General features: G+C 40.5%; 1 pseudogene; it reads right to left on the reverse strand.

The window, feature by feature from the left end:
• Positions 1-382: 382 nt before the first annotated feature.
• LOC136713205 (ADP-ribosylation factor-like protein 13B pseudogene) lies at positions 383-27,694 on the reverse strand (annotated as a pseudogene).

A 27,694-nucleotide genomic window follows, 5' to 3' on the forward strand; every position in this document is an offset into this window, starting at 1 on the left:
AAGGACCACCCCCTACCACCCCCAAGGGAATGGGCAGGTGGAAAGATTTAACCGGACATTACTGCAGATGCTGAAAACCCTGACTGAAAGACAAAAATCTGATTGGAAGAATGCACTCAACAAATTAATATTTGCATACAACTGTACTAGATGTGACGTGACTGGCTTTTCACCTTTCCATCTGCTGTTCAGCCGCTCACCAAAGCTGCCCATCGATGCTCTCTTTGGGCTAAACTCAGAAAACAACTCTCAGAGTTATAGTGAGTACATGGAACGATGGACGAAAGGGATGCAAGAAGCTTGTGAGATAGCGAGAGAACAGGCAACCAAGTCTGCTGAATGGAACAAAAGGAATTACGACCAAAAAGTGAGGTGCACTGACCTATTCCTGGGAAGCAGGGTCCTCGTGAAAAATCTGACTCCAAGAGGTGGGCCCGGGAAACTGCAGAATTACTGGGAGGATGAAGTTCACGTTGTCACACGCCAGGTGGCAGATGATGGACCAATCTACGAAGTAAAACCTGAGCAGAGTAAAGAGTTTTACATCGCAATCTTCTCCATCCATGTGACCATTTACCTCTTAACACCACATCAACTCAAAGTACCAAACCAAAGCAAGGACATCAACCAAGAAACAGCAGAACTCGGCCCAACAGGGGGAGAGAATGTGAGCCAGAGTGTGATAGTGCAAGCGAAGAGGATGAGCACTACTTTCAAGTGGAGCCTTATCAGAGAAGATCACTAGAAAGCAGTGATCTCCTAGGAAAAAGGGATATGTTACCACCACAGTTAGTACCTTGTGGGCCTCGATCTAGCTCGACAGTGTCGGAACCAAGGCCACAGTCACCTTCAGCCGAGTCAGAGATGGATCTTCTAGAACCTGCCCATACAACGGCCATAAGACAAGAACTTCATGAAAATGAACCAACTACTGACCCAATGGAACGATACTTGCCTGTTAATGAAACAACTGAAGCGCTTGGGTCCAGGAACAGGACCTCAGAGGAGGAAAACGGGTACCAGTTCATCAGGAGGAAGCGACGGCCACCAAATAAGTTTACATATGACAATCTTGGGACCCCATCATGGTACAATGTGCAGATGGTGGGTGATAACCACTACCCACACTTTGCATCTAAAGTTGTACAAGGAAAATGTTGATGACAGTGCTGTAATATCAGATGTTGTAGACAACAACTGCTGGGTAAAGTTCAAAGACTTGAAATACTGTAAAGTGAGTATTACTGTTACTGACTAAGCAATTTGATGTTGGGACGACATCTTATTTTGAGGGGGAGAGTGTGGTATGCTGAATAATTCTCCTTACACTGGATAATTCTCATTATAATTATAAGTTTCTTATTGCTTGATAGATTTTATTCCTTTATATTTTTCTCTCCGTGATATGTTGCATGATTATTAGCACTGTCACAGTTTTATTATGTATTTCTGTGTTTTAATGTGTTTCTGCTTAAGCCGGCTTGGCTTCTTCCCATAGTGCATCCTGGTGCCATGTGTTCTCCAGGTAAGCGACGCACACGCACCTGGCCATCCACATGATGTAAAAAAAAAACGTGATTCATCAGACTAGGCCACCTTCTTCCATTGCTCCGTGGTCCAGTTCTGATGCTCACGTGCCCATTGTAGGTGCTTTTTGGCAGTGAACAGGGGTCAGCATGGGCACCCTGACTGGTCTGCGGCTATGTGGCTATGTTTGAGCTACAGTAGCTCGTCTCTTGGATTGGACCACACGAGCCAGCCTTCACTCCCCATGTGCATCAATGAGCCATGGCCGCCCATGACCCTGTCGCCGGTTCACCGTTTTTCCTTCCTTGGACCACTTTTGTTAGGTACTGACCATTGCAGACTGGGATCACCCCACAAGGGCTGCATTTTTGGAGATGCTCTGACCCAGTTGTCTAGCCATCACAATTTGGCCCTTGTCAAAGTCGCTCAGATCATTACACTTGCCCATTTTTCCTACTTCTAACACATCAACTTTGAGGACAAAATGTTCACTTGCTGCGTAATATATCCCACCCACTGACAGGTGCCATGATAACAAGATTATCAGTTTTATTAATTCACCTGTCAGTGGTCGTAGTGTTATGGCTGATTGGTGTATACTGCAGTGATGTTAGAAGCTTGCACTGCTGGTCTGAAGAAAGATGGTGAGCTGAGGTGGAATGCAATCATTTTCTGGTGTCTCGTTGTTAGGGTCTTTAATATGTTCTTAACATTTTGAGAATTTCAAGAACAACTTTTTTGAAAAATGTATGTTTTCCTTCAAAGCGCATTGTCCTAGTAGTAGTGAGGGTAGTGTTCAATATAGTGGTGCTTTGGACGTAATCTAAAGTCAGGAAAGACTTATTTCAGCAGTTGTTTGTGATCAGAGATTTTGCATTCCAAGTACTGGATAGTTTCATCCGTGAACCTAGGCGATGATGCAAGTTCAACTATCTCTTTTAGATCCATTAGAATTTCCCAAGATTTATCAACTTCTGGAACTTCTCCTCCAATAATTAACGGAAGTAGTCTTAGCAAGGAACAATTCTCATGACCATTTCCTCCTATTGTTCCTTTGGATGCAAACATCTTGGAAATCAGTTGTGGGTGGTTATCTTTGTCTGACTGTTTGTATGGGAATGAAGCAATTCCCTTGTTACAAGACTGTAATGAAAACTATTTACTGGAAATCATGTATTTTAAGCAAAGTGCAACTTCAATAGGCAGCTTCTAACATTGGTTGTCACATGGTTTCTGGGCACATGACACTCACATTTAAGCTGTAGGCCTAACAATTACAAAGGTTTAATGTTACAGTACTGTTTAATTTGTAATTTTATTCACATAAAGGGATAGAGTTACTTTTGAAAAAGTGAAAGTTACATTCAATTGCAAAACATTTGTAACCTTGTGTCGTTGGACACCCAATGATCCTCAGTCTGCTGGGGGTTGCTTATTGTATGTCGTACTGGTTCTTATTACTGCACTTTGTACTTTGTGAAATGTTTGTGTAAACTGTAGGTCACTCTGGATGATGGCGTCTGCTGATACATTAATAAATATTAGAGAAAATCGGGGGCGGGCGAGATTGTTTGCCCACATGTTGACTGTCGACTCCACTGTAAGCACTTCTAATTAGTTTGCCATCACATATAAACTGGCTATTCCTTTCCCCCGATTCTAGAACTCCACCGGTTATGGAAATAGCTAAAGGGGCGTTGGCAGTGACGCACACGCAGAACATCTGGAATGACATCATGTTCATTGGAAATCAGCAGTTTCTCGGGACTTTGTCAGGGAACCAATCAGGAAGAGTGCATGCATTGACTTGATCTTTTCAAATGACCAAGATAGAGTCAGAGGGACACTAGTTAGAGAACCAATGGCAAACTGTGATCACAATATGGTTAGCTTTGAGGCATTCTTTCAAAAATCAAGGACCAAGTCTAAAACAATGGTCTACAATTTTAGAAAAGCAAATCTTGAAGGCATGAGGCAGCACTTAGAACAGTTAGACTGGAGCACACTGGATACAGATTCAGTTGAAAATTGATGGGTATATTTTAAGATTATACTACTTGAGGCTCAGGAGAAATTTGTACCAAAACATAGCAAATTGAGGACCAACAAACATTGCCCAAAATGGTTTAATAGAAGAATGCAAAAAATATCAAGAGAATGAAAATGTTGTATAGCGCATACAAAAGGGATGGAGACAAAACAAAATACATAGAATATGTTGAGCTGCAAAGAGACCTTAAGAAAGAGATCAGGAAAGCAAAGAGGGAAATAGAAAGAAACATAGCTCTTTTAGGAGCTAAAACTAATGCAAAGAGCTTTTTTCAATATTACAACAGCAAGAGGACAATAAAGGAGGAAGTGAAACAGATAAAGGGCACAAATGGAAGTATCATGGAAAACGAACAAGATGTGTCAAAAGTTCTAAATGAGTATTTCACAGAGGTTTTCACAAAAGAAAAAATTGATAACATGCCACAGGTTAACAATCAGTCCAGTGAAACCTGGATAAATGAGGAGGAGGTACTAAAGGGACTAGCAGAATTAAAAACAAACAAATCACCTGGGCCAGATGGGATATTTCCAATGGTACTTAAAGAAATTAGGGAAATAATTTATAGGCCGCTAACTCAAATATTCCAAATGACACTTAGAACAGGGGATGTGCCAACTGACTGGAAGACAGCAAATCTCATACCAATCCACAAGAAAGGGGACAAAACTGAGCCAAGAAATTACAGACCAATCAGTCTCACCTGCATCACCTGTAAAATGTTGGAAAAAAATATTAGACAGAAAAAAGAGGAGCATCTTGATGAAAACCATATTATTGGAGATAGTCAACATGGGTTTAGACGAGGCAGATCATGTCTTACTAATTTATTAGAATTATTTGAACATGCAACTGCAGCTGTAGATCATGTGAAAGCATATGATATGATATACTTAGATTTTCAGGAAGCTTTAATAAGGTTCCACACCAAAGACTGATCCTCAAATTGGAAGCTGTAGGCATTCAGGGTAATGTAAGTAGATGGATTATGAACTGGTTGATGTATAGGAAACAGAGGGTGTCGATTAGAGGAGTTGCTTCTAACTGGAGTGAGGTTGTTAGTGGAGTTCCACAGGGATCAGTACTAGGGCCTTTGCTTTTTTAATCTATATTAATGATCTGGACTCTGGGATAGTTAGCAAACTTGTCAAATTTGCAGATGATGCTAAAATAGGTGGCTCAGCAGATATAATCTCGGCAGCACAGGCTATTCAAAGGGATTTAGATAATATTCAGTTGTGGGCTGACACCTGGCAGATGAAATTCAATGTGGACAAATACACTATGGGAGGAATAGAACTAGATGAAGTATCGCATGAGAAAGACCTAGGAGTCTATGTGGACTCCTCACTTTCTCCATCCAAACAATGTGGGGAAGCAATAAAAAAGGCAAACAGAGTGTTAGGGTATATTGTCAAAAGTGTAGAATAGAGAACAAGGGCAGTAATGTTCAGACTGTACAATGCACTAGTTAGAGCTCATCTGGATACTGTGGACAGTTCTGGGGTCCACACTTCAAGAAAGATATCGCTGCTCTAGAGGCAGTTCAGAGGAGAGCAACCAGACTTATTCCAGGTCTGAAGGGAATGTCCTACTGAGAGACTGAGGAACTGAACCTTTTCACCCTGGAACAGATGAGACTACATGGGGACTTGATTCAAGTCTTCAAAATCATGAAAGGCATCGACCACATCAAACCAGAGGAGCTTTTCCAGATTAGCAGGGACACACGGACCCGGGGACACAAATGGAAATTGGGCTTCAAGGCATTAAAGATGGAAAACAGGAGTCACTTCTTCACACAGAGAGTTGTCACAATCTGGAACAAACTCCCCAGCGATGTGGTAGAAGCTGAAAATTTGGGAACATTTAAAAATAGACTGGATAGTTTCCTTGGATCACTCAGGTATTAATGGACACTAAACCAGCACGATGGGTCGAATGGCCTCCTCTCGTTTGTTAACTTTCTTATGTTCTAACTGACATCAATATAGTTGCTTAGCAACCAAATGAGTAATCTTCTATATTATATTAATTAGAAAAACTTTAGACGAGGTTTCCTGACTGGCCATCTCTGGAGCAATTTATTATAGTTGAATAAACTATAAGCTTTATTATTTTTCTAATTAAATTGGGCCCTGAGTGTTCCTTGACTATCTGTTGAGGGAGTCGATTTCTCCCTTTCAACTGTGCCGTAATCCAACAGTGATGTTCTTTCGAAAAGACGTCAATTGGAACAACGTGCATGGAGGACCAACTGTCTATATTTATTATTATACCAGTTCATCAAAAAATAATTAAGCCAGTTGCTTTGTTTAGAAAGTCATCTGAATAGAAAAAAATCTATGTTTCGCTGCTGCTCACACCTTCGTCAGGACTTCTTTATAGCTGGAAGTTGGAAGTTGGAAGGGTAAAATAAACCGCAAATGTCCACACAGAACACATTGGCATTGATTGTAACTATTATCTTGCTGGTGTGTAAACGATAGAAGAGTATCTTAACTTAATTCAACTTAAATTACATTTCTGTCATAATTTCAAAATTCAAAAAGATTCTAGAAACTGCCAATTCAAAAACAAATAAATCATAATAATAATAATGAATTCCCCCTTCAGCATATTTAAGTGATTTTTCTGAAAGAAAGAACATCATCCTATTTCAAGCCCACCTCTTTCTGGTTACCTGCCACTCCTGAAATTCCTGAAAATTGAAATCTAAATAGCACTGCACAATATACACACTGGAGTCAAACTGACACCCCTCCTACTAAAACAACTGTGTCCCTCTGCTGCTGTGCACAGGGTGGAGTCTTGTTTCAAATGGGAAGCCTTTTGTAAAAGTGCTGACACACGGACTCAAAAAAAACCACTGCAACTTAATTCAAGACCAATTTAAGAGACTGATCATTGTATATCTCTTAATAAGGAGTACATTTTTTGTATACTTAATATGTTACTCACTTTTTATGTGGTGCTGTTTTTAAATTGTGCAGCACCCTGAGACGTATATGGGGCACTACAATACACTGAAATTGATTGATTGATTGATTGATTGATTGTAGAGTAGACCTAGAAGTAGAAGTGTATGGTTCTACTCCTTGCCACAATAATGAAACTACCATTAAAGCTTTCCCTGCAAAAAATATATACAAAAAATGTAAAAAGCTAATACAGTTTTCACATTTTGTTCTGTATGTATGTACTTCTACTTTATGAATCTATCCCATGGATAATAATCATTGGGTAATCCATTTTCTGGGAACCACACAGATGTATGTTTTTATTCTTCCTTTGCTCATTTTTTACATTTTGAATATTACATGCACTGCTTGTGTCAGCATTCATCACATCACATTTGTTTTAACTGGCTCCCTTAAGGCAAAGAGTTGAAGTTTTAACTAAGCCCAGATAGAGTCATATTATTTATATTTATTAATATGCAAATGATGCATGATGTGTCTTTCATCTACTGCAGTAAGTTTTCTTGGCTGACTACTGCATCTACAGTCCTCAACGTTGCCCAATTCTTTTTGCTTCTTCATCTGAAAACCCCCATCTGCCTTGAAGTTTCTGCCGGGGAGAGACCTTGCAGATGCAGTATAACTACCTTGTGTCTTGCTGCTGTGCTCAGCCTTGCCATGGTGTATGACTTATCTTCAGCAACCTCACCTTGTTAGCTGAGTTTGGCTGTTCCTCACCCAGTTTTATTCCTCCTACACAGCTGTTACTGTTTCAGTTAATGATTGTGTTTCAACCTACATATTGAATTGATGATCATTAGCACCTCCATCCATTTTCAAAACCGCTTATCCTGGTAAGGGTCACAGGGACACCAGAGCCAATCCCGGCAGGCATAGGGCACAAGGCCGGAATACACCCAGGATGGGATACCAGGCCATCGCTGGGCAACACACATACCTACTGGGGAATTTAGAGTGGCCAATTAACCTAACCTGCATATCTTTGGACAGTGGGAGGAAACCCACACAGACACAGGGAGAACATGCAAACTCCACACAGACAGGCACCCTGAGCCAAGACTCAAACCCAGGACCCCTAGAGCTGTGAGGGAGCAGCGCTAACCACCACGCCACCATGCTGCCCATCATTAACACCTGTTTGGTATAATTGTTTAATCATACACCTGACTATATACCTACAAAATCCCTGACTTTTGTGAAAGTGTATTTAAAAGAATTTATGTTGTTTTGAAGGCAAAGTGTAGTCACACCAAGTATGGATTTGATTTAGATTTTTCTCCTGTTCACTCACTTCGCATTTAGTTAATTGATAAAAATAATCTACAGACATGCTCAAATTTGTTGGTACCCCTTGAGCCAGTATTAATGTTTTATATTAATGTTTGAAAAACCAATATATCAACAGAGCCAGTTGCTATGATGACCACAGGACCGGACCTCTCCCAGTATATCCAAGAGAGACTCCGCTCATGTGGAGAGCTTCCATGTCAGGGCCTTTCAGGCCAGGCATGTTAAATAAATACTTTATCCTCTGTACATCAAGAGTGGGTTCTTCACCCCTCCACAAACAAACAAAGAATGCACAATTTCCTCTGAAATAACTTGAAACTGACAAAAGTAATTGGCATCCACCAGTGTTTATTCCATATTTAATAGAAATCAGACTGCTTTTGATTTAGTTTTTCAACATAATATTGTAAATAAAACAAATGAAAATGGCATGGACAAAAATGATGGGACCCTCAACTTAATATTTTGTTGCACAACCTTTAGAGGCAAATCACTGCAATCAAACATTTTCTGTAGCTCTCAATGAGACTTCTGCACCTCTTAACAGGTAGTTTGGCCCAATCTTCCTGAGCAAACTGCTCCAGCTCTCAGGTTTGATGGGTGCCATTTGCACTATCCTTCTGTTCAATCTGGGGTCGATGTTCCTCTTGCGGCCGTGCCCTGGGAGGTTGGCTCAGTTCCATGGACCTTGAACTTCTGAATAATATTTGCAACTGTTGTCACAGGAATATGAAGCTGCTTGGAGATGGTCTTGTAGCCTGTACCTTTACCATGCTTGTCTGTTATTTTCTTTCTGATCTCCTCAGACAACTCTCTCCTTTGCTTTCTCTAGTCCATATTCAGTGTGGTGCACACAATGATACCAAACGGCACAGTGACTACTTTCCTCCATTTAACTAGACTGAATGACTGATTACAAGATTGGAGACATGTGTGATACTAATTAAAAAAATGAATTAGTTTGGAATATCACTATAATCCAATTATTTATGATCTTTTCTAAGGGGTACCAACAAATGTGTCCAGGCCATTTTAGAATATCTTTGTAGAATGAGCAATAATTTATCTCTTTTCACAGCTTCTTTGCTTTATTCTATGACATACCAAAGACATGCAAGCATACATAATGCAATAGCTTTTAATTTCATCACTTTTCAGGAGGAATTATTAGCATTATTTCAATGAGCTGTAAGGGTACCAACAAATTTGAGCACGTCTGTATTAACATGTCTTTTTTTGAAAGCATTCTTACTTTACAGCATTTTTTCAGAGCTGCCTAAAACTTTTGCACAGTACTGCATGTGTGCAAAATATATGACAAATAGTTGCAAATTATGTGGGGGGGGCTGTAATGACATTCTGTAGCCGATGCATTGGGTCACATTCTAGCTTATATCTAGGTGTAACTTGAATGTGTTTATCATAAATCTTTGTATGTTGATTGAGATGTTATCATAGGAAGTATACAATTGTGTATATACATAACATACTGAATTATAAAACACAAAAAAGGTTTCAGTTTCATAGTGTTAAGTGTGTACCCACCTCTCCTCTCTTTGCTCTTGGTCTTCCTTAGTAGACCCTAGTTCGAGGATATGAAAAGTTGCTGTTACTAAGACGCTTTGGAGGTGGAATGTGTTTGTACTACCTTCTGTGTAAGCTGTATTTAGTTTTTTTAACCTAAGAAGTGGAGCTTACCTTTACTACTTTATATCTGTGTACAGTTGACTGTTGGACTTTTGTCAGCTTGGCCATTTACATGTGTTTTGTTTATTGTATTTATCTTGCATTCTTCGAATTTTCTGTTTGTTTCATGAGCAATTTTTATTGCTGAGAAAGTTTTCATTTGAGAGGATTATTATTTTTTATTACAGTAATTAAAGTAATTGTTGCATTGTTTGGAGCTGTCACATTATAGTATAGTAATACAGGGATGTAACTGATCTGGATAATAACAGCATAAAAACTGTTTTCTAATAATTGAGAGGTATTTTCTAATATCACAGAATGTAATGCTTTGCTGAATTAATAATAAAATTGATTTAACTGGATTGAAAGTTTATGAATTGAACTACAGTTCAAACGAGCAGTGAAATGCATGGGTCTTACATATAACATATCCTAGAGCTGTCAATGTTGACCCAGAGCATACAATTATGTATTTATACTCCAACAACAACATCAGCATTTGCCTTTATAAAATACAAGTCTAATCCTACCTAGAGATGCACAGAGAAGAAGTCATATTGATCTTTTTGCTTTGTGTTTGCTCAAGAGTGTTGATCATCCATGACCACTGCCCTTCGCTGGGTCTCAGTTATTTGCAGATTGAAGTTTAATGTGTGATTCATCTCATCTCCGTTTTCCTTGGGTTTTTATACTGCATTTATTTCCATTACATACAGTGAGGGAAAAAAGTATTTGATCCCCTGCTGATTTTGTACGTTTGCCCACTGACAAAGAAATGATCAGTCTATAATTTTAATGGTAGGTGTATTTTAACAGTGAGAGACAGAATAACAACAAAAAAAATCCAGAAAAACGCATTTCAAATAAGTTATAAATTGATTTGCATGTTAATGAGGGAAATAAGTATTTGATCCCCTATCAATCAGCAAGAATTCTGGCTCCCAGGTGTCTTTTATACAGGTAACGAGCTGAGATTAGGAGCACACTCTTAAAGGGAGTGCTCCTAATCTCAGCTCGTTACCTGTATAAAAGACACCTGTCCACAGAAGCAATCAATCAATCAAATTCCAAACTCTCCACCATGGCCAAGACCAAAGAGCTGTCCAAGGATGTCAGGGACAAGATTGTAGACCTACACAAGGCTGGAATGGGCTACAAGACCGTCGCCAAGCAGCTTGGTGAGAAGGTGACAACAGTTGGTGCGATTATTCGCAAATGGAAGAAACACAAAATAACTGTCAGTCTCCCTCGGTCTGGGGCTCCATGCAAGATCTCACCTTGTGGAGTTTCAATGATCATGAGAACGGTGAGGAATCAGCCCAGAAGTACACGGGAGGATCTTGTTAATGATCTCAAGGCAGCTGGGACCATAGTCCCCAAGAAAACAATTGGTAACACACTACGCCGTGAAGGACTGAAATCCTGCAGTGCTCGCAAGGTCCCCCTGCTCAAGAAAGCACATGTACAGGCCTGTCTGAAGTTTGCCAATGAACATCTGAATGTTGTGGTCAGATGAGACCAAAATCGAGCTCTTTGGCATCAACTCAACTCGCCGTGTTTGGAGGAGGAGGAATGACCCCAAGAACACCATCCCCACCGTCAAACATGGAGGTGGAAACATTATGCTTTGGGGGTGTTTTTCTGCTAAGGGGACAGGACAACTGCACCGCATCAAAGGGACGATGGACGGGGCCATGTACCGTCAAATCTTGGGTGAGAACCTTCTTCCCTCAGCCAGGGCATTGAAAATGGGTCGTGGATGGGTATTCCAGCATGACAATAACCCAAAACACACAGCCAAGGCAACAAAGGAGTGGCTCAAGAAGAAGCACATTAAGGTCCTGGAGTGGCCTAGCCAGTCTCCAGACCTTAATCCCATAGAAAATCTGTGGAGGGAGCTGAAGGTTCGAGTTGCCAAACGTCAGCCTCGAAACCTTAATGACTTGGAGAGGATCTGCAAAGAGGAGTGGGACAAAATCCCTCCTGAGATGTGTGCAAATCTGGTGGCCAACTACAAGAAACATTTGACCTCTGTGATTGCCAACAAGGGTTTTGCCACCAAGTACAAGTACAAGTCGAAGGGGTCAAATACTTATTTCCCTCATTAATATGCAAATCATTTTATAACTTATTTGAAATGCGTTTTTCTGGATTTTTTTGTTGTTATTCTGTCTCTCACTGTTAAAATACACCTACCATTAAAATTATAGACTGATCATTTCTTTGTCAGTGGGCAAACGTACAAAATCAGCAGGGGATCAAATACTTTTTTCCCCCACTGTAGCCTGTTCAATCTCTGCTGTTTGTGTCCCTGATCAATATGTATCTCTTGTTATTTTTAACTTGGTTACTAATGGCATTGGAAGCAAGTTATTACAGTCCAGTGTCACGACGCCCATTAGTATGCACTACATTACTCTCTTTCTTATCATTAAGGTTTTGCGAGATACTTTTCAGGGGCACGTTTGACTTGGGAGAAATGTCACTTAAAATAGCCTTAAAATAAACTACCAGAGAGGTTCACATGGAGAACAACGAAATACACACAATGCAACATATGTTTTCTCCTGAAAAATGTAATGGGGGATTTTTTTGTTTTGTTTTTCATGGTCCATTATTTACTGTTACCACCAAAGGGAAAGCCTGTGGAAGGGGGGTGCAGGGCTGCTGAAATTCACAGCTCTATGCCTTGGTATTACACAACAGGGTTTTTCAGATTTCCGTGACTTATTCAAGAGGAAATGTCTCTGGTAAAGGAGTCACTTCTGCATGTTTGTTCCCACTGCATTGCTTGGAGGGCCTTGAAACAGACCTAAATATTGCAACTGGAAATGCTGATGTGGGCTGGCTAGCTGCAGCTGATCTCAGTGTTGGCAGTGTGCTAAAACACATCCCTCCCTAATCAGAGAACACAGGGGCAGGGAAAGCACAAACGACACACAACTACCAACACCAACTATCCTGAAAGAAGGGTTCCTTCTGAAATGCACAATTGTCCCTCTTACATGACCACCAAGGACACAGCAGAAGTGACACTAGGCATTTTACAAGTCATTATTAATTCAAACTTACTACAATGCTTGACTGTTGTTCTCTAGACAGATTCTTGTACGTATTCCTGAACATTGCAACACAAAACACACCTTTGTGCAAGGGCAAAATGAGGTATAATAAGGGAGACTTATGGGTAATTTAATAAAACCATTCTGCGTGATTCATGCCCATCAAATATGATCAACATGGAAAATGGATTAGGAACACACTGGCCTATATGTGTGAGTATTCATGAAAGTGTACATGTAATACTCAACTTACAAATTGAGTGTCTTGTACACAAGAAGAAATTATTGTCCTGATTTTCTTCCACCCTGAAGGATCAACTGATATAATTTACTGTATGTTTTCCCTCAAATTCACATAGAATATACCAGAATTCCAACACAAACTTTAATACAGGATACTATAACATTCAATAATATGTATTGTTACAGTTATTTAAGGAACATGACAGCGTTTGTGACCTATTTCCTGCCAATTCCATTCTACTAAGTGTTTTCCAAATACAGTACAAACATTTCTGTGGACCACCCAGGTCCCCACCCCTGGAGACAAAATGTATTTGTTTATTTCTAAATAGCTGTAATACAAAATACAAATCATACCAGAACATAAAAACAGTTTTGTTATTTTAAATGCAGGTATATGCTATAAGGGCATTTCGATATTATCCCATAATTTAACATTTAACCCTAAAACTGCCACTGTAACTCATTCTTTCCCATTAGCCATCCCAATGGGATGAGTGGTGCTGCCCTGCAACAGGTGATATCTAACAGCCAGTAAAAAATTAAATATTGTTTTTTAATATAATCAGGGTACATTGCCTAACTAATTGCCTAAGTGGAATATTAATTCATATTAATATTAAAACAAAAGGTATTAGCAATGTCATAATTTTGGGATCAACCATACCTGACATCAGAGCTGTAAAAGCTTTAAAGTAAAATTCAATAACTACAGAATTTTTTATTCATTTCAATGATACAGCCTCATCAGATCCATGAGTCCCTTTCAGGGTCTGTTGAGCATATTTGCATTTTACATTAGACACATCACTTATGTGTTTTATTAGGGTCTAATTCATAATTATCTACATATCAGTTTTGACTGAGGGGCCAGATTGATATCTTCAAGTCTTGTACTGAGAGCCAAGTAATTTGTATGTACATGAACTTCTGTGTGTAGAGCCACACATGACTGTAGGTCTTAGAAAGGAATCTGTCCAACTGAGGGGAAAGACTGAAAGGAAACAAACACGTTGTAAATGTTCAGAACAGTTCTTTTTTAGTTCTTGTTCTGTCTGTATCTCGGTATTTGTTATTGTGTATCATTTATTTGTTTGTCTTAGGCAGTGTTCTAGCTGCATTTATATTTAGAAACACCGGTTGGTCTTTTCTGATGGGTTTGGGGGAATTCAGGCTGACACTCGGCCACCCGGGCAGCCGGTTCAATGAGCAGTGGCGCTCTGGAGGCCACATGGTGTCCCGACTGACCAGCTGGAAGGAGGAGAACGACTGAGACCCAGCTTCCTATTGCACATCCAGAGAAGCCTGGGATAACACAGGGCTCTTTCATACTATTGTCCTGGGTTCACCCTGTGTGATTACCTCACTACAACTTGCCTACCATATAGGTGTTTTTAATTGCCCTGAATGAAAAACATATTGGGTATTTATGTGGGAGAGGACTTGTCCTGTCAGCATCAATATGGGAACTTAACTTCAAAGCATTACTTTTCCAGAAATGTGAACAAACAGATACACAACAATTATTAATCAAACACAATTTGGAGTAGGATGGCAAAGATTGGCCATGCTGGTAGTAGCCTCAGCCATGCCAGATCCTATTGGGTAGTAACAATACTGTTTCCTGTCCGTTATAATGAGGCATTCTGATACTCTCCAACTAGGTTTTTGTAGGAAACAGCTGGCTTTTGGTCTTTACACAATACTGGATAAGGGCATCGGCCAAGAAATAAATAAGACAAAATAAATAATAATACTAGGCCTGAGCAATATCTGCCCCAACACACATTACAATGATGAAATAAAAGTATTACATTGAAAACAGTAGGAGATAAATAAGGCCTTTAACACATTTTCAGCTCCAAACGTGTTATGGCTTTGTTTCAGAATAAGATTACTTAATAATATAAGTGACAGACAAGAAGGTAGGACTTTATAATAAGTGGCTGTGTGTGTTAAATTACCATTGAATAAATAAATAGATATAATGCGCATCCTAAGAAAAAGGAAATTATCATGTGGAAATTGCTGGTTGAACAGGATTTTGCATTGACAATGGGGACATCAGCATCAGTGCCAGAGCAGCCTGCGCTATTTTTCTCTCCACTCTTCATGGGAAGACCAGTGATCGTGATATGATGGGGATTTGTTTAATGCCCATGAGAATTTGAATGGCCATGAAAACCTTAATCTCTTCATCAGAAACAGGGTGGAAAGGTTTTCAATTTAAAACAATATATACAGCTAACAGAATTAAGATTAAAAAAAGAAAGTGGTGCAGCTCCCCAATAAAATTGTACGCTTGGTTACCTGCAATATATATGACCAAATGGATAAATGTGTACTACTTATTATTATTTAAAATGTCTAAGACATGCTTTCATTAACTCCATCTTCTCGTCATGCTGCCTTTGCAACACTGCCAGCAGCCATTCAAATTTCTCATCCTCCTTCCTTTGCCTTTCCTCTTCCCTCTGTCTGCTCTCTTCACTATACAGCTGGAGCAGCACGACCACATCTGCAAGCTCCCAGGACTCAGCTGTAACCTCTGTGCCGGAGGTCGCTGTCGTTCCACTGCCACGAGATTGTGCAGTAGACTGAGCCCGAGATGCTTGAGCAGAGATTCGGCAATCTGCTGATGGGGAGGCGGAGGAGGGGCTGCCTGGGGCCACTGATATAATGGTGCTCTATCCGGGGATTGTATGTCCAGATTGGCTACCTACTTTTCACAGAACAAAAACAAAACACACAATGTACAGAAGTTAGATGTATTGGTCGGTGGTAGAAAGACTAGACTGTATGCAGCAATTAACCCGGGCATGTCAAAAACAATCTAAATAAAATCTACTCTGCTCTACATTCCCCTCTGTTTGGACATAGTAACGTAGGTATCTTTTAACAGTGATATAAAAATTGTGAAATCGATACAATGCATTCTGTGTTTAAATCTGGATCTGACAACACTTGAAGGGATTGTTCCAAGCCTAAAACACTTCAGTACTGACAACACACTATGCTTATTTACACTGTGTAATATATATATATATATATATTATACACACACACATTAACTTGCATATATGATACACATACACATATGCACGATTTGTTGCATAATATATGTATATTGGCATACAAAAGGGAAGCGATGGATGTGCACTTTGGTTATACTCTTTGTAAATCTGAATATTATTAAATCCAATAACACTAAATCCATATTACACTTAAAACTATGTTTAATGATGTTTTTTCAGGACTTGATTGCAGTTTTATTTTCCAGGGGGTCATGTAGGGCAGCCTGGCAATCATAATTGGACTAGTGTTCAGATGGGCTCCTGATGGATAACTAAATGAAGCACTGTGGGAAGTGTTATTTAATTGATGCTGATATATATATCGGAGCGCCTGGCGGGTGAAAGGGCGGGCGGCGGAGCTAGAGAGACATGCAAGGTTTTGTTGGCGGGAAGTGGCAGCGAGAGCAGGAAGTGAGGGGGAAGATGGAGAGCGAAACGGAAACGTCGTGGGGAAACGCGCATGAACTGGCGCTATACTTTACACACGGATTCAGAAGCGCTGTGAACAGGATCCGTGTGGCTCCCAAAACAACAGCAGGAGCGTTTTTGTTCCCGGCGATAAAGCACCCAAATAGACATCGCCTGCGTGAGTAAGACGCCGGCTGTGTGAAAACCGGGTTTGTTTCTCAAGTTTGTGCAGAACCGGAGCTCCAGACTTTCTTTATGTTGATGTGTAATAATTGCATGCTATGACGTTCCTGAATGTACAGCCACAGGGTCTGGTTTAGGTGCGTGTTGCTGTAGTCTACTCTCAGTCGCTGTGAAGTTACTGTACACAGCGCTGTCGGCCTCCCGGGGGCTGCTCTCCTCCGCCTCGCCCGTCATCATTGGGCATGTCCTGCGCCAGCCCCAGCGCCAGGGGAACCGCCTCGGCTTCCTCTCCCTCTCCTCCTCTCTCCTCCGCTTGTCCTCCTTCTCACGGCTCCCCTCCTCTGCCCCCGTCGTCTGCCGGCCCGGGAGCCAGGTGAACTGCCGTCGCCTGCACCGTTTCCTCTCCTTGGCCTCCGTCCTCTGCTTGGCCTCGTTGCCAGTGATGACATCAGCGATGGGCTGGAAAGGATTGGACATGATGCCGTCCTCATCCTCCGCCTGCTCCTCCGGCGCGGCCCTCCCCTCTCGCTCGGCCTCCTCCCTCTCTCTCCGCTCCCGCTCCTCTCGGACCCGGCGCACTCGCTCCGCTCTGTCGCGCTTGTCCTGCTCCTCCAGGGCCCTCTGCTCGGCCGTGTCCTTCCGTTCATGGCCGCGTATTCGCAGTGGATGATGCGGAGCAGCCAGCCCAGCCCCCTCTTGACGGGGTGCTCCCGATTCATGCTGTTGTCCATCACAGCGCAGCACGTCTCGATTGTACAGTGACACTTGTCCACTAGCTTCTCCAGGGAGAGAAACTGGACGATTTCAAGGCCCCGTCGCGGTCCTGCTTGTTGCCCAGGACAAGCACGGGCTTCCCGGCGATGCGCGGGTGTCTCAGGACCTCGGCCAGGGTGTCCCTGCTCTCACTCATGCGTTCCACATCGCTGGAGTCCACCAGGAACACCACGCCGTGCGACTCGGTGTAGTAATTTTGACAGATGCCCCGGATCGACTTGCCCCCACCCAAGTCAAAAATGGTCACCTCGGAGTCCCCCTGCTTCAGGTCGATTTTGGAGAAGCCCACGGTGGGGGCCACGTCTTCTGGATTTTCTCCCAAAATTCCTTTCAGAGTCACTGTTTTCCCAGCTTTGTCCAGACCCAGCATCACTAAGGTCACTTTCCTTGCCGGCTGGCACAACCGTTTCACCCATTTGCCACAGTTCACCATCATACTGAATGAAAATGTCACTGACTACTCTTCACTGACTGCTAGCTACTCCATTCGCTCCTCTACACGCTGAGATGGGTGATACAAATGAAAACAACTGGAAGGATGATGCAAATCCTGAGCTCGGTGTATCCACTGGCGCTGTTGCACTTGCAAGTGTGTCCTGACCCTGTAGCATGTGGGGATGTGACGCGTCTGTCGCTTATGATGTCATAACTGGGACCGGAGGCAGCACTCAAGCTGTTAATCATCCACTGATTAAAGCTGCTGCTAATGTCATAATTGAAGGAAAAGGCAGGGCATCAGGCCTTAGATGGTCATAATTGAATCACGTGTCCAGAAGCTCAGTTCTAGAGCAGGGATGGCGAACCTTTGTTAGGCTGGAGTGCCCATAGTCTGGTTTGTTCAATTCACTAAGTGCCAAGGGTGCCAATGATTAATTCAGGATTAAACAGCAATTTCTTTAAACAATATTTATATTTATTTTTTGTGGTAATTAAGCAAACATGCCAACAAAACAAATCACAATCTACAATACAGAATAATCCAAAACACTATGGACAGATGGAACCCCTGCATCCACCCTCCTGCCACCTGCATGCACTGCTAACCTCCCCCCACTTTGAACCCCCCATGTCCCTCTGTGGTTTGCAGGCCTAATGTAGCCCAAAGTACATCCACTTCCACCCCCCAAAAAATAAATTAAGAATAAAGTAGTATATGTATGACAACTGTTTATTTTGTATCAGTGTTACTTCTTTAATAGATTGTTGATATGAATTTATTGCATGATATTGCTATTTTATTTTTTAAATGTAGCATTTGTGGCTTGTAATTGTGGTAAAGGGGTCTTGTTGCACAGGCAGTTATTTGACACCTGGACTTGCGGCCCATTGCTTAATTTAGGTTACCCACCACTGCCATGATCAAATCAATGATAAGTGTTTTTTTCCTTTCATATATGACTTCATTGTGTATTGGATTAATTCTTGAACAAAACATGTTTACAATAAAGCTTTGCCTGATTTGCAAACATACCATCTAACATGAGACCAATTGGCTGTAAAACATCAGGTAGCAGAATTTCACACAAATTACCCTTGGATTTGCAACCCATTTCCAACATTGTCTGTAGAATTGTAGATAATGGTATAATTCTTCCTTGGATTACTAGTCTCCTGTATTTTGAAAAAAGATGGGAATATTTTCTCCCCTTTTATTTTTTCATATGAGTCAACCAACCCCTCCTGTTACTCAATCCATATGAAACATCATCACAGTCACAGCTGTACCAGTGGTTAGAACTGCTATGTCCAGGCCTGGAGCTTGATGGGACTGTGCTCTTATTGATGGCGAATGTAGATGTCACTCACTCACTGAGGTAAACAATTCCAGGACTGAGCAAACCAGAGACTCTCATACAGTATTATCATTGCTATTATTATTTATTTCTTTGCAGACATCCTTAATTCAGTTTAAGTGAAAACCAAGTGGAGAAAGATTCATTTCCATATTTGTGTGTGTGTCGCAAACCCATCCAATAAAAAATAAGATTATGATACAGTAATAATGAAAATAACAAGAAAATGTACTAAAAACGTATAGATGTATATTGTGGCAACACCAAGCCATTGACAATTTAAAATTAATTTAGATTTGAATAACTTAAAATTGCATGGAGGCACCAGTACACCAACCTTTAAATAACTTAGGCTACATTTAAATAACTTATACATCATACGAATAACATGCTGAATCACTCAAGGCAGAAGAGTAACATTATTTAGTAAGAAGCTATAGTTAATATAACAGTACTGATATCTAAGTTTGCTAACCTTAGCTAACTAAAACTAGATTTCTCTTACTGTTTAATAAGACTGATTAATTAATCTGGTACATTTTTATACAATGTACATTATTAACTTTGACCCATCCGCTAATAGAAAACTACTGCTGTACTCAGTTGTGGCTTCATTTTCAATTAGATGCCACTTTCTTCTAATCACAAATGTAACCACTATGATGTACAGGTTTGTAGTTTGTTATTAGCGGGTGGGTCAGAGTTTTGATTTTAATTCGGCCCTTAGTCTTCTGATCTGCCAGTTAACCAGATACCTTTCAGGATGACTTGACAGAAGTCTGGCTTTTTCTGTATCTCAAAGCAAGCTTAAAGTCCAGCTGGGTAAATTAGCAACACATAGCACCTATCCAAGTAAGAGCTCCATCCCTGCGCCAACCATTACACTGCATTAACCCCTTTAAGACCCAAGAACTCGATATTTTCATTTTTATTGAATAATAATAATACATTCCTATTCAGCCATGTTATACTTTGGATTGTTAGTCTTTAAATTGCTTTTTCAAACTCTTTGCCGAGTGAAATGCAAATCTCAGTTGATCCTCAGAACAGTTAAACTAATTACAGCTTGGTTGAAACAAACCTTTTATATTCATATACACTTGTTAGCAGAAATCACAGTTTTTAAATATAAATATATATGCAGGGCATGTATATAAATATATATATAAACCTCAGTGCTCACTTTAAAATTAAAAAGTATTATAATGCTTGAAAAATGACATTTAAAAAATCGCTCAATTAATTTCAATGCAGCTTCTTTTTACTGTCATATCGAAACACAAGTGGTTGTAGCAGCTGGATAATTATTCACCAAACAAACTTCTTATAATTCTCTCTTGTCTTTGCCCCAGAAGTAATGTGTTTTTTTTTTTCTATTTCGGGAAGAATACAAGTAAATTAAAGAAATGTATAAGGATTGTTTAATGAACAAGATGTGGATTTTTTCTATTTACTTCAGTATCATACACTTTGGATCAATGTAGTGGTGATTAGTGTCTGGCTGTTTGTATCTATTTATTTATTTGAGGGGCAGTATAAAATCTCGATATAAATGTATATAGGAATGCACAGAACGTGTAAGCGAGTTATATTGATTGCACTCTTTTTCTTTACTTTTTAAAAAGGTTTGATTCACCTGAGCAGTTATTGGTTTAACTAATCTGAGGATCCGGTAACTAGAAATGAAAATGGCAATGAACAACAATTGCGCATGTGGAGGCCTTTATTGAAAAAGTGTGCAGAAAAGATGCCTTCATAGAGAACATGATAAGTTATAGATAAAATCTAGCCTGAGGGTTATTTAATGTATTCAAACACTCACATTCTACTCTTTTAACAGTAATGTTTTTATTGTACTTACTCCAGATATCACTTTGCTATGCAACACAACATGCAGGTTAAAAGCATCTTCTGTAAAACAAAACAAACAGCATCTAACATGACACAAATTCAACAAGAATGTATTATTATCAATATTATCCAATAATAAAGAGTAGGCTTAAATAAAGTAGCTGGGTCTATAATACGTTGTGACAGGGATGCTCTTTGTAGGACTGGTGCTGTTACTGTTGGCATGCACTTTTATTGTCATCACTGTAATAGGATTCACAGTGATGTCGGTGTGGTCTTTGTTTCGCAGTAATGTCATGTGACCAGGTTGACACGGGTTGAGGATGCTAGTGTGAAATGGACTCTAGATGCTAAACACTGATTGTGCGTATTTGCAGTTCTTGAATGAGGAGAACAGGCTTAGATTTTGCCCGTTATCACAGACAACTAAAGGAGAATAAATTAGGGCTGCCAAACAAGACTTGACAAGAATCCTAATTTACTTGGAGTGAGACATAGATTAATTCCCTACGTTGAGAGATTTCCTATGGAGAAGTGTTAATTACTGTTGCTTCTTCTATCAGAGGTTCAACAGCTCTAGGAGTGGCTATTGTGGCAGTTCTCCAGCTTTCTTCAGACACACTCCAGCAGTCTGGAGGAGTACCTTACATAAAGCTTGATGTTTTCTCTTCTTGGGCCATTTCATTAGCAGTTCTTCAGATAGAGGGACTGCTACTTTCTTCTGCAGAGTAGCACAGCAAGGAAGCACTTCTTTGGGTACTATAATTGTCCTTTTTCATGAAATTCCCAGTTCACTTCTAGCTGGCTGTGGTGTCGTTGAAGATGAAGAAGGCTATTAAAGCCCTAAAGTTCTCGACTGAAATAAATGTTTGCATGAGAAAGACTTTAAATGGAATCCATGCTCTCATGAAAAACGCAGCCCTACTGAAGTATAGGCATCTCCTGTTAACATTCAGCTTGACAGGAATGTGCAGATCCTTTTCTAACTATGGCAGACTTGGGATAATTGTGAATCTGAATACTTACTTTTCTACCATTCTAATATAAAACCTGCTACCAGCACCTTAGATGAAAATATAATATACATTAACAAAATATCAAAGAACCGACTCCTAATTGGCTGATGTCTGGTCCTGGAAGGCTGCAGTCCAGCAGGTTTTATAGGTTTCCTTCAATCACCCATAATTTAATAATAAGGAAAGTGGTCAAATTTGTCCAATTAAGCCAATAATCAGTTGAACTAGGCAGTTAGGAGTTGACGTACAATGAATACCTTAAGCCAATACAGCCCTAGAGGACCAGGATCCAGCACCCTGGCTTATGCGGCTAAAATCCACACAAGGAAAGCAGGGTGAATCATATAGCCTGTAACATGTAGTCCTGAGGTCTGAGACCAATTCAATGCTCCCAGTGGGTTTTAACAATTGGTCGGTGTGCCTTTAAAGATGGCATGATAATATGGCATGATAAACTACCGCTAACCTGCCCCAAGTTCATTTTACTCTTATTGGGAGTGAAGTAATATATTACTAGTGGAGTAGTGGTCAGGGCTCCCTCCTGGGTGGAAAGTTGTGGGATCATTCCTAGGTTCGGGACACTGCCATTGTTCCCTTCAGCAAGGTACCTCACCTAGATTGTTCCAGTAAAAAAAGAACATGTTTAAATGGGAAATTGTATGTAAAACATAATGTGATATATTGTCACATTTTTTAAATTGCCCTGCCTAAGAAATACATTGTAATTTAATAGCTCTTGCTCTATTTTTAAAGCTGTATATTTGGTGACTGTAATTCACCTTGGGAAATGGTGTCAACTAATAAATAATAACAATAATAGTCACCAGGCAACTTTGAGACCGGACAGGATTGCAAAGTTCCCCTTAACCAGAAACAAACGTACAAACCGGTACTCATGATTCCTGTCACTGATCAGACAAAGTGTACATCCTTTTTTAGATTCTGGGCATTTCTTTCTAATGAATAGAAGTAGCTGCAGAAGCTTATTTTTTGGGTTGCTTTTATGTACATTTTTCTGTGTCTGAGAATCTGAAATGATTTTGTTGGCTATGTTGAGCAGATTGTATCTGTATCTGCTAGAAAGAACAATGTTGTGTTTGCTGTTTGAAAGACTGACCTTCTATTTAAATATTTAAAATAACTTTTGTGCTACATGCAATACTTACCTTTTCTTTTGTCCTCTCTATATAAAACATTGTTTTTTAGAAATTCAGACTTCACCTGAATCTCCTGAATTTTTGAATCAGGATTATATTATAGTTATTGAGGTATGTTTTTGGAGGACCTCATATGTGAAGTGTTATAAATTGTGAATGGTCAGTCAACAAGGTAAGCAGCTGCACAAAGCAATTCTAATAAAATGGTTTCAGCCTCACAGCCACAATAATGTTACAGTCTGCCCTGTTTGATTATAGCAGTTTTAAATGGAGAATCATTGAAGTCCAGGATTAACTTAAACTATTTATATAGACATTTGTGTAAGAATACCTACTGGGAAGGGAGTGGGAAATGAGCATGCGTGGATATAGTTTATTTATTCATATTTCTAGTTACCTTTGCAGCAATGTTATCCTTCTGCAGTAATCAGTCATCCATTAATCTAGTCCCTGCCACACTTTAAAGAATCTGAACTGTAGAGGGGAGACGAGGATAGCTATTAGATGTCAAATACACAGGAAGATGATAAGGAACTAGTAGTCGCACTGCAATTATGCACCCTCTTCTTAGTGTCCTTGCCCTCCTCTGAAAGAAGGAGCATTTTAATCTAGCTGACATTCTGCCCATCTTAACTTCCCTGCCCTTGAAGAAACAGTACAGGAAATGGCATTGTTATGGTTCAAGTACAATAGTCCTTTAATCTTCACTGGTAGGAATCAATAAATAACTAAAAGGAACATGTCTGACCAGTAAAGCAGTTTTTACTTTGTGTTTGTTATAATATTTATTAAGCAGTACATACAAGCTAACCTAAAAGACAGGACCAAAGCTTACCAAAGCTGTTTTTTAGGATTTTAATTGCATTTTCCATCTGACCGTAACAGTTAAGTTCTACAAACAAGAGAAACCAAAACTAATCATATTCGCATTCCGATTTAAAATAAAATACCATTGAAAAGACATATGAAGATAAAGTAACTAAATAATAATGACTGCTAAAACTTTACAATGCTTTCGCAATAAATTGTTAAATAAAGAATACAAAGGTTGCAAGTCAAGTTTCCAAATGTGAAAACCTGATGCATTAATTCCAAAGAAAATAATTGACAACTGCACCAATCAGCCAGTTGAGCCTTCCAGATCTCATGGGACATCTTAGAAAAACAGCAAAGATCCCCTTGTGGCTGTAAAATGTCATTTTTGCTCCATAGTTAAGAAACTGGGGGGAATAAAATGTAGAAAATAAATAAATAAATGAGACAGGCTAATGAGTCTCCAGGGAAGCTTCCGTTGTGCATGGTAAATCAGAAAATACTTATCTAATGAGTTTGAGAGGGGATATTATTATTGTGCAATGCAATCCCACCTCACATAAGAATGAGCTACTAAGAGATTATGCAATTCGAGAACTCGGTCTTGCGTTGTTCCAAACCAAAAATGCAAAGAAGTCCCAAGAGCAAAATTATTATTGCAAGATTGTTTGGCCCATTTAATGCATTAATCACTGTCATGCACAATCAATTAAACCCTGCCACACTGTTGAGCCCGACAAGTCCATGTGCTTAAGACACACTTCAGTTTGCAAGGCTGTCCCCTCTCAGGAACTGTTAACATGAGGCCTCATAATGGGGTGTTAAAACTGCTTGAAATGCTATTTGCAGCTTAAAGCAGGCATGTGGTGCTCATCCTGTCAGAGTAAAGACTAGCACAGGGTCTGTGTACGACAATGAAGGGAATCCCAAAGATGAATGGGCCACAGTCAGTAAGTTAAGAATCCAAAAGAATTATCCAAAAGGCCAGGCTCCTGGTTCGAGGTTGACTGCTCTTTCAAGTCTAAGGTAATACAAGCTCAGTAACAGGTTTCTGTAGCCTACATAATGAGCACTGTTCCACTACCTAAAGTGTTGTCTTTTACCTTCTGCTTGACTTGAATTGTCAGCATCTCTTGCTCAATTTATCTTTTTCTCTCTCGGCACTAGACTGAGAAGAGCCATCAGAATATATCCATGAATGAGGGAACATCTTACAAGATGCCAGAATTCTTCTTCTTTAAATGAGATCAACGGGGATAGGTCTGAAATCTTAAGGAGACAGAAAAAGGCAAGGTCCTTGCTGGCCCACCTGGAAATGGAGCGGGAGCAGGCTGAGGGTAAAAGGTAAATGCACACATGCTGGGTAAAATTGTTGTAGTAGTAGTAGTAGTAGTAGTAGTAGTATAGTAATTATTGAGCACTACAGGCAGTATAGATAATACTTCAGAAGCTGGATCAAATCACAGCCCAATTGTCTGGGTAGCACAAGTCTGTCCTGTCTCATCACTGGACACACATTCCACTGTGAGCTGTCCACTACCAATCCCTGGAAAGGGATGGGATTCCAGTAAAAGGTATTTTGTGTCAAGAACACATTACAATCTTGAAGTCCAGCATTGCTGATCTCATTTACCCGATGAATAGCTGTTCTGCTGGCGTTTACTAATGGCACTGTAAAATTCTGATTTGATTTTCATCTCAAATACTGTTTATTCGAAAGAGCTGAAAATGGAATGCATTTCATGTATCTTTATAAATGTACTTTGATCTTCAAGGTGTTGTAATGCATGTTCCTTTTTCTGCCTCTGCCGCATGTTTACACAGCTGACACTTTCTCTGCATCTATTAATTGAGGATTGTATTCCATTAGGTAAAACTATTAGTTTTCTTGCAATTTCCCTCACAGAATTCATATCTGAATACCGTGATCTAAGCAGAGTTTGTGCTAGCCTTTTTTTTTTTTATGGGCAACATGGCCAATAACATTCCTGAATTCCGGTCATATAGAACAATTATCGGACATATGTTTTAAATAGCCATATAATAGCTTACATTTAAACAGCAATAAAACACAAACACTATGATCCAACAAATGTATTTTATTTAGTCAGCAGAATGAACTCTTCACAAGCATATAGGCTACAACAATAAAATAAAACCAATAGCCTTGCTATTGTTAATAAAATAAAGACATTAGCCTACATTAAATGTACGTCTCTTTGCATTCCAAGCCCGTCAAATTAAATAACTTGAAAATAAGCTAAATGAAGACAAAATTAGGTCTAAAAAATAATAGGCTGGTCGGTCCGAATTCTGCGTTTGTCAAATTCCCGTTTATTTGCGGCGCGACTTCATTGAATAGAAGTGCTCCGCTGCTTGTGCAAAGTTGAAGCCATGCAACCCCTTGTCACAACTTGCAATTCTCATCAACCTTGTCACCTTGTCACGCTCTGCAGGCACACTGGACGCAGGAATTGTGCAGGCAATCTTTCCCAGCATTGCCAGGACAGGATACATTTCCCCGAATTCCCCGATGACCGTTTCACAGGCCGTGTGGTATTTCAACCTGCTGTACCCACGCAGTGCTGTCCTCATCGGCACTGCATCTCGCTCAGTCACATGACCAAACCTTTAGTGATGTCTTACTGTGACAGCGAGCGTAGGCTTGCTGTTGTCTTGGCGCCATGTCTTATAGGTCACACAATATTAGGCTATTTAATATGCTATTAATCTATCTATCTATCGACTATCGTCTGTTGCTGTCTGTCTACCGTGGTGTCTGTCGGGAGTGTGCATGTGTGGCGGGAGTGTGGAGGAGTGCGCAGAGCTTGAGTGAGTGAGTGAGTGAGTGGGGTTTTTCCCCGTTTTTTCTTCTCTCCTTCTTGCCTTTTCTTTCTTTGTGTTGGTTTGGGTGGTACAAAAGTGTATTACTGTTTGGGTTTGTGCAGGGAAGCAGACTTTTGTCAGCGATCGCCATGGCTACACCCGAGTTGGGGAGACTGGGGTTTAGTAACCTGACTCGCCGTCACGGCATTAAACTTATTGTGGATGCGATCGTCCCAGTAGAAAGATGCGTCATTGAATTGGGGAAAGTGGTGGGGTGTGGGAATATTAAATCCGCATCTCGGATGAATAAATCTGTTGTTTTTCTTGCTAATGAAGCGTTAGTGCGGAGAGTGGTTCTGGAGGGTTTAGTTGTCGATGCAGTCCTGGTGTCTGTCTTGCCGCTTGCAGTCCCAGCTCGGAAAGTTACTATTTCCAATGTGCCGCCATATATTTCCAATGTCGTTTTGATCACGGAGCTGAGCCGACACGGGCAGATTATGTCGGATATCACTATGATACCGCTGGGTGTAAAAGTCCCGAGCTGAAACATGGTGTATCTTTTCGTAGGCCGCTGTATATGTTGTTTCCTGATACCTACGGGGAGTTGAATGTTGCCTTTCGTTTTCGATTGGATGTCTGTGACCATGTTGTGTTCGCTACGTCTGATCTCATGAAGTGTTTTGTCTGCGGCCGTGAAGGTCATATTGCGAAGAACTGCAGGAGATCGTGGGAAGAAGGGGGTGGCAGTGCTGCGGTGGAGGAGGGCACGTAGAGTCTGGGTCAGGGACCGGGGACGGGCAGCGGGCCGGACCGGCGGGTGTGCAGGACGGGCAGCGGGCCGGACCGGCGGGTGTGCAGGACGGGGAGCGGGCTGGACCGTCGGGTGTCGGTGCGAAGGTTGGGATTTGTGGTGTTGGGGTGCTTTGTGGGAACGGGGTGCCGGTACAGGTAGTACAT

This window comes from Amia ocellicauda, chromosome 2 (assembly GCF_036373705.1).
Source record: "Amia ocellicauda isolate fAmiCal2 chromosome 2, fAmiCal2.hap1, whole genome shotgun sequence".
In the NCBI taxonomy this organism is placed as follows: Eukaryota; Metazoa; Chordata; class Actinopteri; order Amiiformes; family Amiidae; genus Amia; species Amia ocellicauda.